Source organism: Saccopteryx leptura, chromosome 7, assembly GCF_036850995.1.
Source record: "Saccopteryx leptura isolate mSacLep1 chromosome 7, mSacLep1_pri_phased_curated, whole genome shotgun sequence".
In the NCBI taxonomy this organism is placed as follows: Eukaryota; Metazoa; Chordata; class Mammalia; order Chiroptera; family Emballonuridae; genus Saccopteryx; species Saccopteryx leptura.
In genome coordinates, this window is record NC_089509.1 from 119,736,106 (window position 1) to 119,750,764 (window position 14,659).

At 61.8% G+C, this 14,659-nt stretch overlaps 1 protein-coding gene across 7 annotated transcripts in view; it reads right to left on the minus strand.

Annotated features, from left to right (window-relative positions):
• HDAC4 (histone deacetylase 4) overlaps nucleotides 1-14,659 on the minus strand; it is a 272,909-nt gene that overhangs the window by 170,989 nt on the left and 87,261 nt on the right. Inside the window, exon 1 of one of the 7 annotated variants that reach the window (XM_066346639.1) lies at nucleotides 10,388-10,499. The exons of the other annotated variants lie outside the window; for them this stretch is intronic. The gene's annotated coding sequence lies outside the window, so the exon portion shown is untranslated. Of the gene's footprint in view, nucleotides 1-10,387; nucleotides 10,500-14,659 lie in introns of those variants that run through there. 7 annotated transcript variants of the gene reach the window in all.

Here is a 14,659-nt window from a genome sequence, read left to right on the forward strand (position 1 = left end):
GTGTCTCGGGGACCGCCCAACATTTCCCGGGAGGAGAGGACGAAGCCCAAGCCGACTGACCACAGGAGCCACGCCCCTGAGCACCCCGCTGTCCAGTCAGAAAGCACTCACTCAGAGCGAATCCGTGTCACAACCCCCTCCCCCCGCACACACACACAACAGCCTTGGCCGCACGTGTGCCTGGGGCAGGGACGCGGCCGCTGTCCCGGGGAAGCCGTCGTGGTCAGCCCAGGACAGGGTCCCTGTGGTCAGCCCAGGACAGGGTCCCTGTGGACAGCCCAGGACAGGGTCCCTATGGTCAGCCCAGGACAGGGTCCCTGTGGACAGCCCAGGACAGGGTCCCTGTGGTCAGCCCAGGACAGAGTCCCTGTGGACAGCCCAGGACAGGGTCCCTGTGGTCAGCCCAGGACAGGGTCCCTGTGGACAGCCCAGGACAGGGTCCCTGTGGTCAGCCCAGGACAGGGTCCCTGTGGACAGCCCAGGACAGGGTCCCTGTGGTCAGCCCAGGACAGGGTCCCTGTGGACAGCCCGCAGACGGGTCCCAGCCACCCAGAGCACCCCGCCCAGCTCCTTGCCGTTTCCTGGTTGCACCAGCCATTGTCTCTTGGACAGGCAGAAGGCCAGCTGAGCGCTGACACTTAGATTCTAAAGGCCATGACATTTCCCGTGGCCTCAGCTATCCTGCAGGGTTTCTTGGGATCAGGGTCACAACGCTGGCTGGCATTTAAGAGAACGCCTGTTGTTTTCTTAGTACTTACTACTTATCTGATCATTTCTGGCTCCTTTTCCTTGAACAATCGTTAAACAAACCTGGGCAGCGCTTCCCAGTCTGCCCCGGGACAGCACCCTGGGTGCTTGTCAGACACCCAGACAGTGGAGGGGGCTTGCTCGAGGCCGGGGTGGGGCTCAGGATCCCCCTGACCTGCGCTGGGAGATTCTGGGGAGCAGATAAATTTAGAAAGCGTGAGATTAATGGTTAACCTCACTCACCAGGCTGCCTAAATCAGATGATCTTGAAACTATTTGTTCTAATTTCCCTTGACATTCAATAATTGATTATTCCTGCCAAAGAAATGAAACAGTGATCTAGATGGCTTCCCAATGACGTTCCCTGGGCATGGGGAACGAGTGACAAATTTTTTGTTTCTTATTTTAAAAGAGGACTTGGTTTTCCACTGCCTACTGTAAGAGCTGGCTGCACCCCCACCCCAACCCACCCTGGGCCTGCCGGGGGCAGGAACGCGATGACCAACCAGAGAAGCCCGGCCCTTGCCCACAAAATGGGGCGAGGACATCATTACTATGCCAACGCAGAGACCTGCTCAGAGGTGACACTTCAGAGAGGAAGCCCGCGCGTCCCAGAACCCTGGGCAGCAGAACCTCCTGCCAGATGGGGCTCAGCTCGGGCCACGCGGAGGCCCCTCCAGAGCACACGGACGCAGTCCACCGCGGCATCCGCCCCAGGCCACTCCAGCCTGCCTGTGGGAGCCGTGGGAGGGAGGAGGAGCTGCTCTGGTCTGCTTCCTAGTGGGAACCCCTCAATAAGGCCCAGGGCAGTGAGGCCAGGGGCACACCTGAAGACCCAGCTCTGAAGAAGTGCAGACACAAGCAGGGCTGGGGGGCAGCCCGCACCGGGCACTCTGCTCACCGCCAGCCTGTAGCAGGGTCACTGTCACAGAGGGCCCCCTGAAACAATGGAGATTCCAGTCCCTGGAAAAAGCCACCCCTCTTTCCAGTACCCACGGGGCCCCTGGGGGTCAGCCCATAGGTCACTCTCAGCTCAGGAGCAGGAGGTCAGGTGGCAGAGGGCACCGTGATAGGGAGCCAGGCCTCGTCCAGGGTCCTGCCCAGAAGGCTCGCACTTGGACATCTCAGAGGTGGGAGCAAAGCTCTTCCTAGGTTTTAGTTACACCCACTCCCCCCCCTTAAAAATGAAAACCCAGACATCCCTGGAGGAATCCTCTGTACACGGAGTCACTAGTCACTGTGGCTCAAGTCTGAGGTCAGGACAGCGCCTTCCCTGCCCAAGCCCACGGGACACAGGCTGGGCCGGGCCTCTCAGGCCGTGGCACCTCAGGGCACCACAGCACAAGAGGGCCTTAGACGGTTTATCCCTCCAGAAATTCAGAGAACACGGTGACCCAAGGAGTGACGGCTGATTTTCAAACAGAAGTGGTGTTTGTGCCAGACAACAGGCGGATTCCACCACTGCCCCCACGCAGGCAGGGTCACGGCAGCTGCGCGCCGTGCCTGTGTGCCAGGCCATTCTGAGTGTGGCGAGAAGGGGCGAGGGAAGACGGGGTGCAGTAAGAGACCAGAGAGGCTCCTGGTGCTGTGGGTCTGTAAGTTTGCCGAGACCATAACAGGTGAAAGCACACTCGCTATATTCACTCACACACACGCACCATCACCATCATCATCATCTTCATCGTCATCATCGGTCTAAAACAAGGAGCGCCCTGGCCGGTTGGCTCAGCGGTAGAGCGTCAGCCTAGCGTGCGGAGGACCCGGGTTCGATTCCCGGCCAGGGCACACAGGAGAAGCGCCCATTTGCTTCTCCACCCCTCCGCCGCGCTTTCCTCTCTGTCTCTCTCTTCCCCTCCCGCAGCCAAGGCTCCATTGGAGCAAAGATGGCCCGGGCGCTGGGGATGGCTCTGTGGCCTCTGCCTCAGGCACTAGAGTGGCTCTGGTCGCAACATGGCAACGCCCAGGATGGGCAGAGCATCGCCCCCTGGTGGGCAGAGAGTCGCCCCTGGTGGGCGTGCCAGGTGGATCCCGGTCAGGCACATGCGGGAGTCTGTCTGACTGTCTCTCCCTGTTTCCAGCTTCAGAAAAATGCAAAAAAAAAAATAATAATAATAAAAAAATAAAATAAAACAAGGAGCGCCAGACTGCGTAACTCCTGACCAAACGTCTGGAGGAACGCCAGCTTGGGCTCAGCAGGAGCGTCTGCACATTCTGGAATATACAGGCCTGAGACCCGCTGGACAAGCAGTGGCTCCAGAGACCTGCAGACCACCTGGGCATCACAGGGGATGCAGGAAGAAGCTTCCAGAACCTGACTCAGTCGGGACCCAGAACACTGCAGCCTTTGCATCTCAGGGAGACACTCGGGGCACCCGCAGTCCGAGTGTCCACACTGAACACAGTCCAGGGCCCTCGCTGCCCCGTCCCCTTGTCACCGTCGTCTCTAGGGCTCAGGTCTCCTTGTGCTGAGTGCATCACGGGAGAGTCCTCAACCTCACCCTCGGAGGCCTCTGGCCCCCATCCCTACCACCTCGTTCTAACTGTCTTCTGAATCCTAACTCCAGGGACAGCACTCGTTCTAACTGTCTCTTCGGAATCCTAACTCCAGGGACAGCACAGGGATGGCCTAGGTGACCAGGAACGTGCCACGCTCCCCAGGCCCCTGAGCCCACTTACCGAGACCCAACAGGCTGACATCGCACTCCACCTGAGGGGCTGGAAGAGGCATTTCCCTAACAGCACAGGACATGTTAGCAGTAGTCATCTCATTACTAAGAACCTCCCAGACACTTAACCGGGTCAGACTATGAATGACATTATTTCCTCGAAACTGTGCTGTCAGGAAACGCCCCCTTCTTTGTCATACTGGTATTTAAAAAGTGGGATTTGAGTGGAAGCCTGCCACCGTGAACGGTCCCCAAAAGTTGAAACACCAGTGATCAAAACTTTTTCTTTTTAAAGACTACCACTGGTGTGAGCACGCAGTCTCGTCCACTCAGACGCTCTGAGCCCCTCAAGCAGCAGAGACAGAAGTGAGCACACCACCACACGGCGCACTGAGGGTTCAGTTGAACGGCCATGACCTCCTGGCCCCGAGTCGCTGTCCACAAACAGTGAACACGGCAGCAGGAGAGAATTCCCCAAGTGAGAGCCTCAGGGCTGGAATCACGGAGACCCGTCTACACTGCTGGACTCTGCCGGCTCTGGACCCAGTGAAGCCCGCCTGCACATCCACCTGCATGTGCCTCCCGCTTCCCCGCCCTGCTCCACCCGCCTGCTCCGCCTGCCTGCTCCTGGGCGTGTCACACAAGGAGGACACGCCAGACAAGCCGCAGCAGTGACGCTCGGACAAGAGCTTGCGGGACCCGGTGGTGGACAGGGTGGACGGGCAAGGTGGAGCAAATAGAGAGTTCCTGACCTCCATCAGAGCCAGCCCGCTGGTCACGCCACGGAGTGCGTGCTCCCGGTGACAGATGAGCCTGCCTGGGGCACTAGTGTCCCTGTGGGATGTCGCACCCTCTCCTGCAACCATGTTCTGCTGCGTCCCGGCCGCTCGCTGTTTAAGGAATCTCCCTCTCACCATCCCTGCTCTCTCTCCACCCGGGACTCGGAGGGGACCAAGCCGTCTGTACTCAAACAGCTGCATGAAGAGCAGGCTGCCCTCGATGGCCCCTCAGAGCTGTGCTGTCGGCAGCCACCGGCCTCATGTGGCTTCTAATGCTGATCGAAATGAAATACAACGCGAAGTGCAGCTCCTCAGTCACACTGGCCGCATCTGAAGTGCCCGCAGTCAGCGGCATGGACACACAGCAGAGCCAGGGTCGGGGAGCCCCTCGAGGCCTCGTGACAAAGCAGCCGTGTCCCAGTGCCCTCCTCTCCCCCAGGGGCGTGGGAGACACCGCTGTCCCACTGAGCAGAGCGGGTTTTCCTGCAGAAGCAGAAAGAGCACAACCCCGGCCCCCAGGGAACCGGGAGCCGCGGACACCCCACGGCCCTCCCCGGCAGACTGTCCCCAGCTGCCCACAGCCACACATCGCTGACGGGGCGGGGGGAGGGAGAGGAAAGGCTGGGGCCCATTACACTCACTCCACCCCCCCCCCAGAACCCGTCTGTCCCAGAGGGCTGTAGGAGTCAACAGGGCAGGGGACAAGGGTCCTGCTCCGCTCCCTCCTCTCTGGGACCGGGGACCTGGGAAGGCAAGTTCTGTCCCCTCCGCGTGCCCTGAGCGAGGAAGCCTGGTCCTCGGGTCTGCTCCTCCTTTTTGCGAGGCGGCTGAGTGCTGTGCACGGGCGGCAGGCTCCGAGTTTCTGTCAGAGACCCGAAACCCACTCGACCCCCAAGCTCCCTCCCCCTGGGGTCCCTGTCCATGTTCAGCACGGAGGTCCCAGCCCTGGCCCCATGGAGACCTACTAAGGGCCATGTGTCTGTGTCCAACGGCCTCCTGCACCCCCTGGGCCCCCTCGCACCCCAGGACCATGTGTCTGTGTCCAACGGCCTCCTGCACCCCCTGGGCCCCCTCGCACCCCAGGACCATGTGTCTGTGTCCAACGGCCTCCTGCACCCCCTGGGCCCCCTTGCACCCCAGGACGCTCCCAGCGGGGCAGCACGGGGGCTGACCGCCCTCCTAGCACTGGTGGCCGAGGCCAGGAGGGTCCACCTCGGGTCTGGGCAGACGGGGAGACACTACGGAGCTGAAAGCATAGGGCCTTGCCTGTTTAACAGAGTCTCGCGATGGCGGTGAGCACACAGGCAGGGAAACTGCTTCTCCGGCAAACCAACAGCAAAAATGGCCCCTCCCAGTGGTGGGCGGGCAATCCGCGACCCGCCCTGAGTCAGACCACCCATAGCCTTACACAAACTATGCACAGATGGCACCGCCACATGCTCACACAGTAATCACGCAGAGCACAAGCCAGCAAGCCTGACACAGCTGTTTCCCGAACACTTCCCGTGGGTGACAGCTGACCTCAGGTGAGTCGCTGGCCTTCCGGGCTCCGTCACCTCAGTGAGACAGGGCTCAGCACAGCAGGTGCGCGTAGCGAGGCCCGGGATGACGTGGGCTCCGCTAGGAGTCACAGGCCCAGCACCTGGTGAGAGCCGGTGCCACCTGCTGTGAGGACTGAGGGGGCTGAGCCCATGAGCACTGGGTGCCCCTGAGCATAAGACATCACCCAGTGAAGCATGGGGCTGCTCCCCTTGTTTGGAATGTGAAGGAGATTAGCTGCCAGGCCCACTTAATTAATTCTCAGGGTTCCATGAGGCTCAGTTGAGGTAACAGAGCAGCCACGAGAAAGTGCTACACGCTCAGCCTATGACATAAAGCATAAGTCCACTTAAGGTTCTTGCTCCTTCAAAACACATGCTGTCTGTTTTAGAAGGGGATCTGGGCCAGGAAAACGTGTCACCCAGACAATGGCATTGGTTCCCTTTGCAGGTTCTGAACCATGGAGTGATGGGTCCTGTGAGAAGCCCCCGGGCCAGGAGCCCACCTACTGGGCTGCCCCTGTGCCCAGGGACACATGGTCTCCAGCCTGTGTCACAAGTTAGCGGCACAGGACAGCTGTCTCAAGCAGGACAGAGCTCCGCGTGTGACTGTTTCGAATTACCCCAAAACCACGTGAACATGGAGCCAGGGCGTTCGGGGTGGCCCCCATGCCCAGATGAGAGCACACAGTGAGGGGCACCAGTCCGGGCGTGGGGCGTCCTCACTGCCCACCAGCCTCCTGCGGGCCTCCTCTGAGCAGAGCCGTGGGTGTCAGCACGCCCAGGGCTGCACGGGCACAGGCCAACAGCCCAGGGAGTTTCCTCAACCTCAGCACAGACGACGGCCCGTCTGACGAGCGTGACTCCAGCACAGGTGTCGGGTGTTCTGCGTGTCTGCTCACTTCAAGGACAGTAACTGAGGGGCCAGCTGACGTGTACGCTGGCCATGGGCAGATTCTCAAAGTGGTGCAGGGGTATCGGTAGCAGAGGTCGAGTTTGTCGGGCAAACCTCCCTCCCGGGGATGGTGGGCACTTCATAGTTCCTCCTGCCCACAGAGCTGTCGGAGCCCGGCTCAGTCGGGCACTGCAGGTCTGTCCCTCTGCTGGGGAGCCAGGCCCCCCTGAAGGCCGGGCCATGGGCGCCTCTGTGAACACGCATGGAGAACCCCCCCCCCGGAGGAGCTGGCGGGGTGGCCGGGCTCGGCCCCTTCCTGTGGACGCAGCGCTGCCAGGCCTGGGAAGGGGCAGGGGGCTGCCTCGTTCCTTTTCTTTTGTTTGTATATGTAACGCTATTTCTGCATGAACTACTTTCAAAAGAGAACGCCAAAGTGAGTTCTAGAAGGATCCCGATTTGCCGGCTGGTAAGTAAGAACTCTGGTTTCCAATCATGTTCAAGTCAAGTGCGTCTGTGCAGCGCCATCTCGTGCAGCCACTGAATTCCAGCCGTGCCTAGAACGAACGGACCAACGAAACCCGAATTTCAACCTCAAACGCAGTTATACACACAAGCATCGTTGAAATTGCGTAGATGAATCTTCAGCAAACACTTTTCTGAGGGCCAGTTCCCAAACCCGTGTGGGGACACGGCCGTCACTGCCCTCACGAGCCATGACTGACGGACCTTCAGCAGAGCCAGGCAGGCGGCAGACAGAACTATCGGGTCGCCCGTATTTCAGATGGACGGCGCACAGGCTGGGGGTCAGCTCAGGACTGCAGCGATTCTCCGCAGCTGACACACTCCTCAGTGCTCTGCCACTGGAGACTGCCCAGCCCAGCAGGTGAGAACCATCACGTCTGAATCATCGCTGGTGGTTTCAGCTCTCAGGGAACGCTGCCGACCACAGTCAGCCGTGGTTCACAGGGACCCAGCTCTTCCGCAGAAAGTCACTTTTCTGAATACATCCCCGATTCCCGCCTGTTTTCCTATCCTTTTTCTTCTCTCGATGTGCTCAGAAAGCCGAACAGTTCAGCTCCTGTAGTGATTCCTGGGCACACTGGTTGGACGTGAGCCACTGTTCCGAGTCCACAGGTCAGACTGCAACCTGGACACAAACTTCCCACTGTACACGAGGACCTCAGAGGTCACCACGCCAGGCCCTGCTCTTTGTTTAAAACAAGCCATAGGACAATGCTCGACCTCAGGGTCCCCATGTGTGGCCAACAGCAGGACGGAAGCTCGGTCCCAGCCCAGCCACGAGGAAGCAGGGGGAAGAACAAGGCAGGAAGGACCCCAGCCCACCAGACACCGCATCTCCCACCCGCCCCGTGCCTGAGGGGGACTCTTCAGTGGGAGAACCTTCTGGGAGGGCTTCCGAGTACACGGGCCTGTCACAAGCCTGTGTGACACAGGGCCATAGGCAGGGAGGGGCACTGTCCATCCACCTCAAGTTCACCTTCTGGCCTTAAACACCCAGGACCCCCACAGGTGTCGGGATGACCCCTTCAGGCCCTGCCCCTGCATGCTCCACTTTCTTTGGGCCTCAAGTGCCTGGAAGGGTCTGGAAACCTGGCCTGAGGGAGAAGGGCCCTGGGCACCCAGCCCGGGTCCTAGAGTGGGCTCCATGCCCCAAGGGCCATCCTTGCCGGGCAGGGGGATGTGCCCAGGACTCTCAGGGAAATGCGGGCTGTTTTTAGAAACTCAGAGGGGCCATATTTAGAAACAAAACACCACAAAGGTGACAGCAGCCTCCCAGGGGTGACCAGGGCCTCTGCTGGGACCGGGGCAGGAGGGGCCTTGAGGACCAGAAGTGCTGTAGCCCAGGGTTCAGAGGTCGGCCCTCCACACGGTTCCAGCGGCGCCCCCTCTGGAAACACACAGGCCCGGCCTCGTAGCCCCTCATGGCTCCATCCTGACCCCACACAGGCCGCTCTGGGTGTCACAGGGCGGCCCTGCTCAGGAGGGACTGGGTGTCACAGGGCGGCCCTGCTCAGGAGGGACTGGGTGTCACAGGGCGGCCCTGCTCAGGAGGGACTGGGTGTCACAGGGTGGCCCTGCTCAGGAGGGACTGGGTGTCACAGGGCGGCCCTGCTCAGGAGGGACTGGGGCTCCGTGCTGACCCCACACAGGCCGCTCTGGGTGTCACAGTGTGGCCCTGACCCCACACAGGCTGTTCTGGGTGTCACAGGGTGGCCCTGCTCAGGAGGGACTGGGTGTCACAGGGTGGCCCTGCTCAGGAGGGACTGGGGCTCCGTGCTGACCCCACACAGGCCGCTCTGGGTGTCACAGGGTGGCCCTGCTCAGGAGGGACTGGGGCTCTGTCCTGACCCCACACAGGCTGTTCTGGGTGTCACAGGGTGGCCCTGACCCCACACAGGCTGCTCTGGGTGTCACAGGGTGGCCCTGCTCAGGAGGGACTGGGGTCCGCTGATTCAGGTGGTTTTCTGACACAGCACGTGGCCTGCCCACACCACTGGTGGGTGTTTTCAAGTTCTCCTTTACAAGAAGGGAACAGAACGAGGGCGCGAGCCTTTCACGTTCTCCTCCCAAGACCCCCGGCAGCCACTGTCGCCACGTTCCTGAGCCCCACACTCCGTCAACACCAGGTTCCTGCCCCTCACGCCTCTGTCCACAAGCAAACTGAGCATACAGCCCCAGCGGCAATTGGTGAAGGCCCTTCGTCCACCCAAAGCAATCGGCCACGCAACCAAGAGCTGGGTGACGCCAAAGACGGCCCTCTCCTGTGCCCGCCTGGGCAGCAGCCCCGTGGCAGGTGTCCTGGGCAAGGCTCACCTCTGGGCCTCAGTTTCCTCATTTGCAAAATGCGGGTCATGAAGGCACCTATCTCTATAGTGTGTTTTTGAAGTTCACGGAAGAAACTTCACAAATGCGTCAAGCATGGGCCTCGCCCCCAGCAAGCACTCCGTGAACAGGGTCTCTCGCTAGAGGCGAACGTGGGGCGGGAGGGGTGGGGTCCGCACTCAGGACTCGGAGCCCCCACCCTGCTGTGCCTCACGGGGCAGGTTCCTGGGGATACAGTCGGCAGGGGAACCGGAGTGGTATTTAGCAAAGGTTTTCCTAACAAGAACTCCGCACTTCCATGAGACTGTAGAGCCCCCAGGAGGGAGGTACCCGCCAAGGTCTGATTCCAGAGGGTCTTCTTGGTCAAGGAGGAACCTGCAGACCCTCTGGAGGCTCAACTAGCAACAGAAAACGGCAGAAACAGAGGCAATGCAGTGTGTGGGCAAGAGAGCAGCACTCGACCTCTGACCCCACGCGTGGCTCCCAGGGAGGGCGGTGCTGCCCTTCTGCTCTGGTGCGTCCATCTGTCACGTTAGAGAAGACAAAGACCGTGCTCATGTGCATCCAACCAGAGTGGGCTGAGGCGCCCCGGTGGCCGGGAGGGACTGTGGACACCCAGAGCAGCCGAGCGCCGCCCCAGGAGCCGTGGGGTGCTGCCAGCGACCTGTCCCCGCGCACACACGGACGTGGCCCGTGGTCGCTCTCTGCCACGAGACCAGGCCCCTCGCCACCGAAACACGGGTCTCCTTCCCTCTTAACCCCGAGGCCGCGAGCACTCAGAGGCCGGGACGGCAGCATGGAGCCACTGCTGACCCCTCGCTGAGCTGAAAGGCTGCCGTAGGTTCCTGGCAGCAGGGCACCAGGTCCCGGAACACCAGTTAGTGACAGAGCACGGGAACTCTAAGAAGCGTTACTCACACACAACTGCCCTGGACCTTCAGCCCGGCTGCAGTGGGCTCCCCGGGCCGGCGCCGTCCTCTGGGGCACGGAGCCTGCGGCGGCAGAGAGAAGCCGCGGCGTGCCTTCCCGGCTCTCTCCGAGGAAGCGCTCCGCCCCCGGCATCTGGTTTCTATTTCGTGCCCTGTTGTCACATTACATAACAAGCAGATGACACTCGATCGCCAGGCTCCTCTCAGGACTCCGCGAGTGCCCAGAACGCTCACCCAGCCAGTCAGTGTGGAAGCCACGCCGTCCGAGCTCGAAGTCAGCACGCATGGCTCACGCCCTCGGCAGCAAGAAGACACCGCCTGCTCTATGCCTTCGATTAAAATAGTAGCGTTCTGGATTTCTTCCTCTGGCATCACATTCAAATGTGAGAAGAGGAGGAGGGATGTGGGCTACAGCTCGTCTTCCCGGGTCTGGAAAGAGGCCCAGCCTCCAGCATGTGCAGACAGGTGGCCACACATGGGGTGAGGGACAGATCAAAGGACAAAGGGCCAGAGCCCCTGCCACCACAGGGGCATGTGGGACCGACCCACGGAGAAGGGTGTCATGGTCCCCGGGGGAGCACACTGCAGCAGGTATACTGGGAGCTCTGGGCCCGACCTGGGCTCACTGGGGGGCTGGGGGGCAGTCGGCAGGAGCACAGGCCGAGGGCACCCAGAACCGCGATGGGAGCTTGGCAGTGAGGAGCCCCGCCCCCCCGAGAATGCGCTCCTGAAGCCACCCTCCCGGCTGCCTGCCACTTGCGCCTCCACCCACCGGGCCTGGAGGAGTGTGGCCAAGGCAGCCCACAGCCGGTGTCAGGCATGAGGGGCCAGGGACCTGGACACTGTCCACTCGCCTGAATGGCCCATCAGCCTGAGCAAGAAGAATCGGCTCCACGGTGGAGGCAGGCACCTGACAGCCCAGCCCCGGGGGCTTCGTGCTGGGCAGAAGCCGAACCACTAACCACAGTCTCAGCCGCTGAGCGGCCTGTGCAATGAGTCGGCTGCAGTTGAACCCTTCTGCCCAAGGGGAAGTGAGAATTCAAAATGTTTTCTTGTTAACACGCTGACGCGGCAGCCCGACATGATGGGCGAAGTCATGAGCAGTGGCCTGGGGTCTGCACGCGTGCGGAGCACCGGTCTGTCCCTCCCAGCCTGGTCCAGGCTCCGAGGAGGCCAGGGTCTGAGAGTCACTCTCCTGGCCGCACCAGGAGCTGCGGTGATCACCGGGGAGAGCTGTCTCAAGGGCGACAGGAGAAGACGCAGACAGAGGTCCCCAAGCAGAGCAGGCCTAACCCTGCTGCGCGGAGCAGACGAGGGGAGCAGAGAGCCAGGGGCTCCGAGGCAGAGCTCCGTCAGGACCCTCCGCGGCGACAAACAGCCCAGCCCGCGGCGAGGGGCTGCTGGGAAACGTCACGTAAATGCGCTGCCATCCCAGGCTGGGTCCCTGTGACAGCTGGGCTGTCCTTTCTCCCCGTGCTCGCTGGGTGCGGTGGGGCTGCGGGAAACGTCACGTGAATGCGCTGCCCTCCCAGGCTGGGCCCCTGTGACAGCTGTGTCCTTTCTCCTGTGCTCACTGGGTGCGGCGGGGGCTGCGGGAACAGCCAAGGAGAGTCACAAGGAGCCCAGCAGAAGAAGCCAGGCCGCGGTCACCGATGCAAAGCGGGGACCCCACCCTGTGACCGGACACCTGGATCGCGGCTGCCTTCCTGCCCATTAGCCACGTCCAAGGCCACAGCCCCCGAGTGTGAGCTGCCTGGGTCCACGGGGGCCACAGGCTAAGAAACGCTCTTCAGTCCCCAGCGGGCACTGACAGCTGTCTGGACAGGTGGGGGCCCGCGACCTCATGCAGCATTCCTCAAGTACGACCGGTCACTGAGCGTCACTTGCTCCTACAGCTTTCTGTCCGGGCCGTCAGGGCAAATGGAGACTTCTGTTGAGACAACGTAAACAGAGCCTCTGGCCCTCGTGAGCAGGGTCCCTGTGGAGCTGTGTGGGTCTGCAGGGCACGGGAGCCCTGTGTGAGCGTCAGGGGCAACCACAGCCTGTGCCTACCCCAGCAGGTGAGATGGAGTAGCCTGCCTACACCTGCCCCAGCGGCCCGCCAGGCCTCCACTGTGTCCCGTCTCCTGAGGGGTTCCCCCACTGACCTGGACATCACAGGTCCAGACATGCTGGCGAGGGGCACAGCTACCCCTGCCCTCCCTGCCCACCCCCCACAGCAGGGTCAGACTCCCACCGAACTCAGTACAGGCCCGAGCTCTGGTGCCCAGAATGGAGGGCAGTGCGTCAGCGAGGGGACTGTCTGTGAACCGGGGCAGCTCCCAGACTCTGAGAGCCCCACATCTCTGCAGAAAGGTGGGTCCCAGCTGCGAGCCTCGGGGACCAGCACCCCCAAACTTTCCAGGTCTGTGGCTGTGGCCTGCCTGCCCATCGGCCGCTCTCCCTCCTGCACTGAAATGGGGGTGGAGCAGCTCCCGGGCTCCCACGTCCCAGCTCACCCACCACAGGCCAAGGGGCCTCTCTCTCCCCCAGCTCCAGTGGAAGAGCCCACGCTGTGGGCCAGGCCAGGGCACTCTCTCCTTGGGGGCGGGGTGCTTCTCCTACAAACACAGAGAGAGAAGAAACCAGTGCCCACGGCAGGCCCTCTGTGCCTGAGGCCCCTTAGCACCAGACAAGAGCTGCTGCCTGAGTCCACAGGCCGGGTCCCCGGGGAAAGGGTGACCATGGCACCACAGGTGTCTGACTGGTGGCCGCGTCACTACACCGCCACTCTCCAGGAAGGGGAGGCAGGGCTGGGCCACCAGGCAGGCCTTGGGCTCAGGACACAGGGGCCGTCACCAGTGTCCCCACTGCGCTGCCTCAGCCACAGGGAAAGAGCGACTCCCGACCGGGTCGCTTCACAAGCCAGCCCCACACCCGTCTCTGCCACAGGTGCCGACGGCGTTGACCTGCGCGGACACGTCACCCCAGCCTGAGCATGCAGCCTGGCTCGTGCTTCTCTGCCCCTCCAGCCAGTGCCAGTCCATGTCACAAAGCAGAAGGGACTCAGAGTGGGCGACCCCTCGGCAGCCTGGCGGCCACAGCGTGACACCACCTGGTCCCCCAGCCGCCCCCACCCCCTGCGCACCGCTGGGCGCCCAGCCACCTTCGCGGCCTGCCGGTAAACATGATGGCGTCAACAGCACGCTGCACCGTGTCGCAACGTCTGGCACCCGCCGTGCGGCACAGCCTGCAGACAGCCAGCCGGGACCCTGTCTCGGGCAGCGTCCCGGCCGTGCCCGCAGGGGATGAAGTGTTCTGAGCCGCGGCAGCTGTCCTGGTCCACAGACTCAGACACGAGCTCTTCCTCCGGGCATCCTGGGAATGTGCAGCCGAGTGCTGCCAGCGAGTTGAGACTCACAGACTCAGGAAGCAAAGTGACACTCCTCCTGGGGCCTCGCAGGAGGGGCCTCTGTGGTCACCTCGCAGGACAGTGGGGTGGGGGGCACAGGCCGGCCCTCCAAAACCCCCGGGACTCGGTCTCCTACAGAACTCCATCTTTCTGTTTCACATCAAAACTAGGAAGCACATTTTAACTGCATTTTTACACACGGTGTGGAGACTTGCCAGCAGCCCCACAGGTGGGAACCACGGCCCTTCCCCCGGGGTGAGGCCGCGGGGACAGGGGCTGGGTCAGCCTTCTCCCCGTCCCGGTGGCTCTGGGCCTCCCCTGGGAGTACAGAGCTCAGAAAGGGTCACTTGACACGTCCCCAGAGCCAAGATCATGTGGTTCCTTCAAGCACTAAAGTAACGTTGGTGGTGGGCGGGGACCCTGTTCAATAATTCAGTTTTTTAAAAATTCTTCCCTGATTGAGGGGGGAGGGGTGGGGAAGGAGGGAGGGAGAGGAGGCGGCATCAGCTCCCGTTCCGTTCGCTGTTCTGTTTAGCTGTGCGCTCCTTCGCTTCCTGCACGTGCCCTGACCAGGAATCAAGCCGCAACCTCGGCGCACCAGGCCAACGCTGTGTCCACAGAGACACCCAGCCAGGGCCTAAAGTCAATAAAATTCTTAAAAATAACAAAGTCACAAATTCACAGCCTGATGACTTGAAGGATCTCAGCAGTGAGGTAGCTGTCACTAACAACAGGCACCAGAAGCCACTGCTGGCCTCATGCTCTGCCTCCTTCAGGGAGAGCACGCAGGGGCTCCACCCTGGGCACAGCTGCACACCAGGCCCAGCAGGCTGGCCCCTGGGGGACACTCAGCAGGGCTCAAGCAATAGG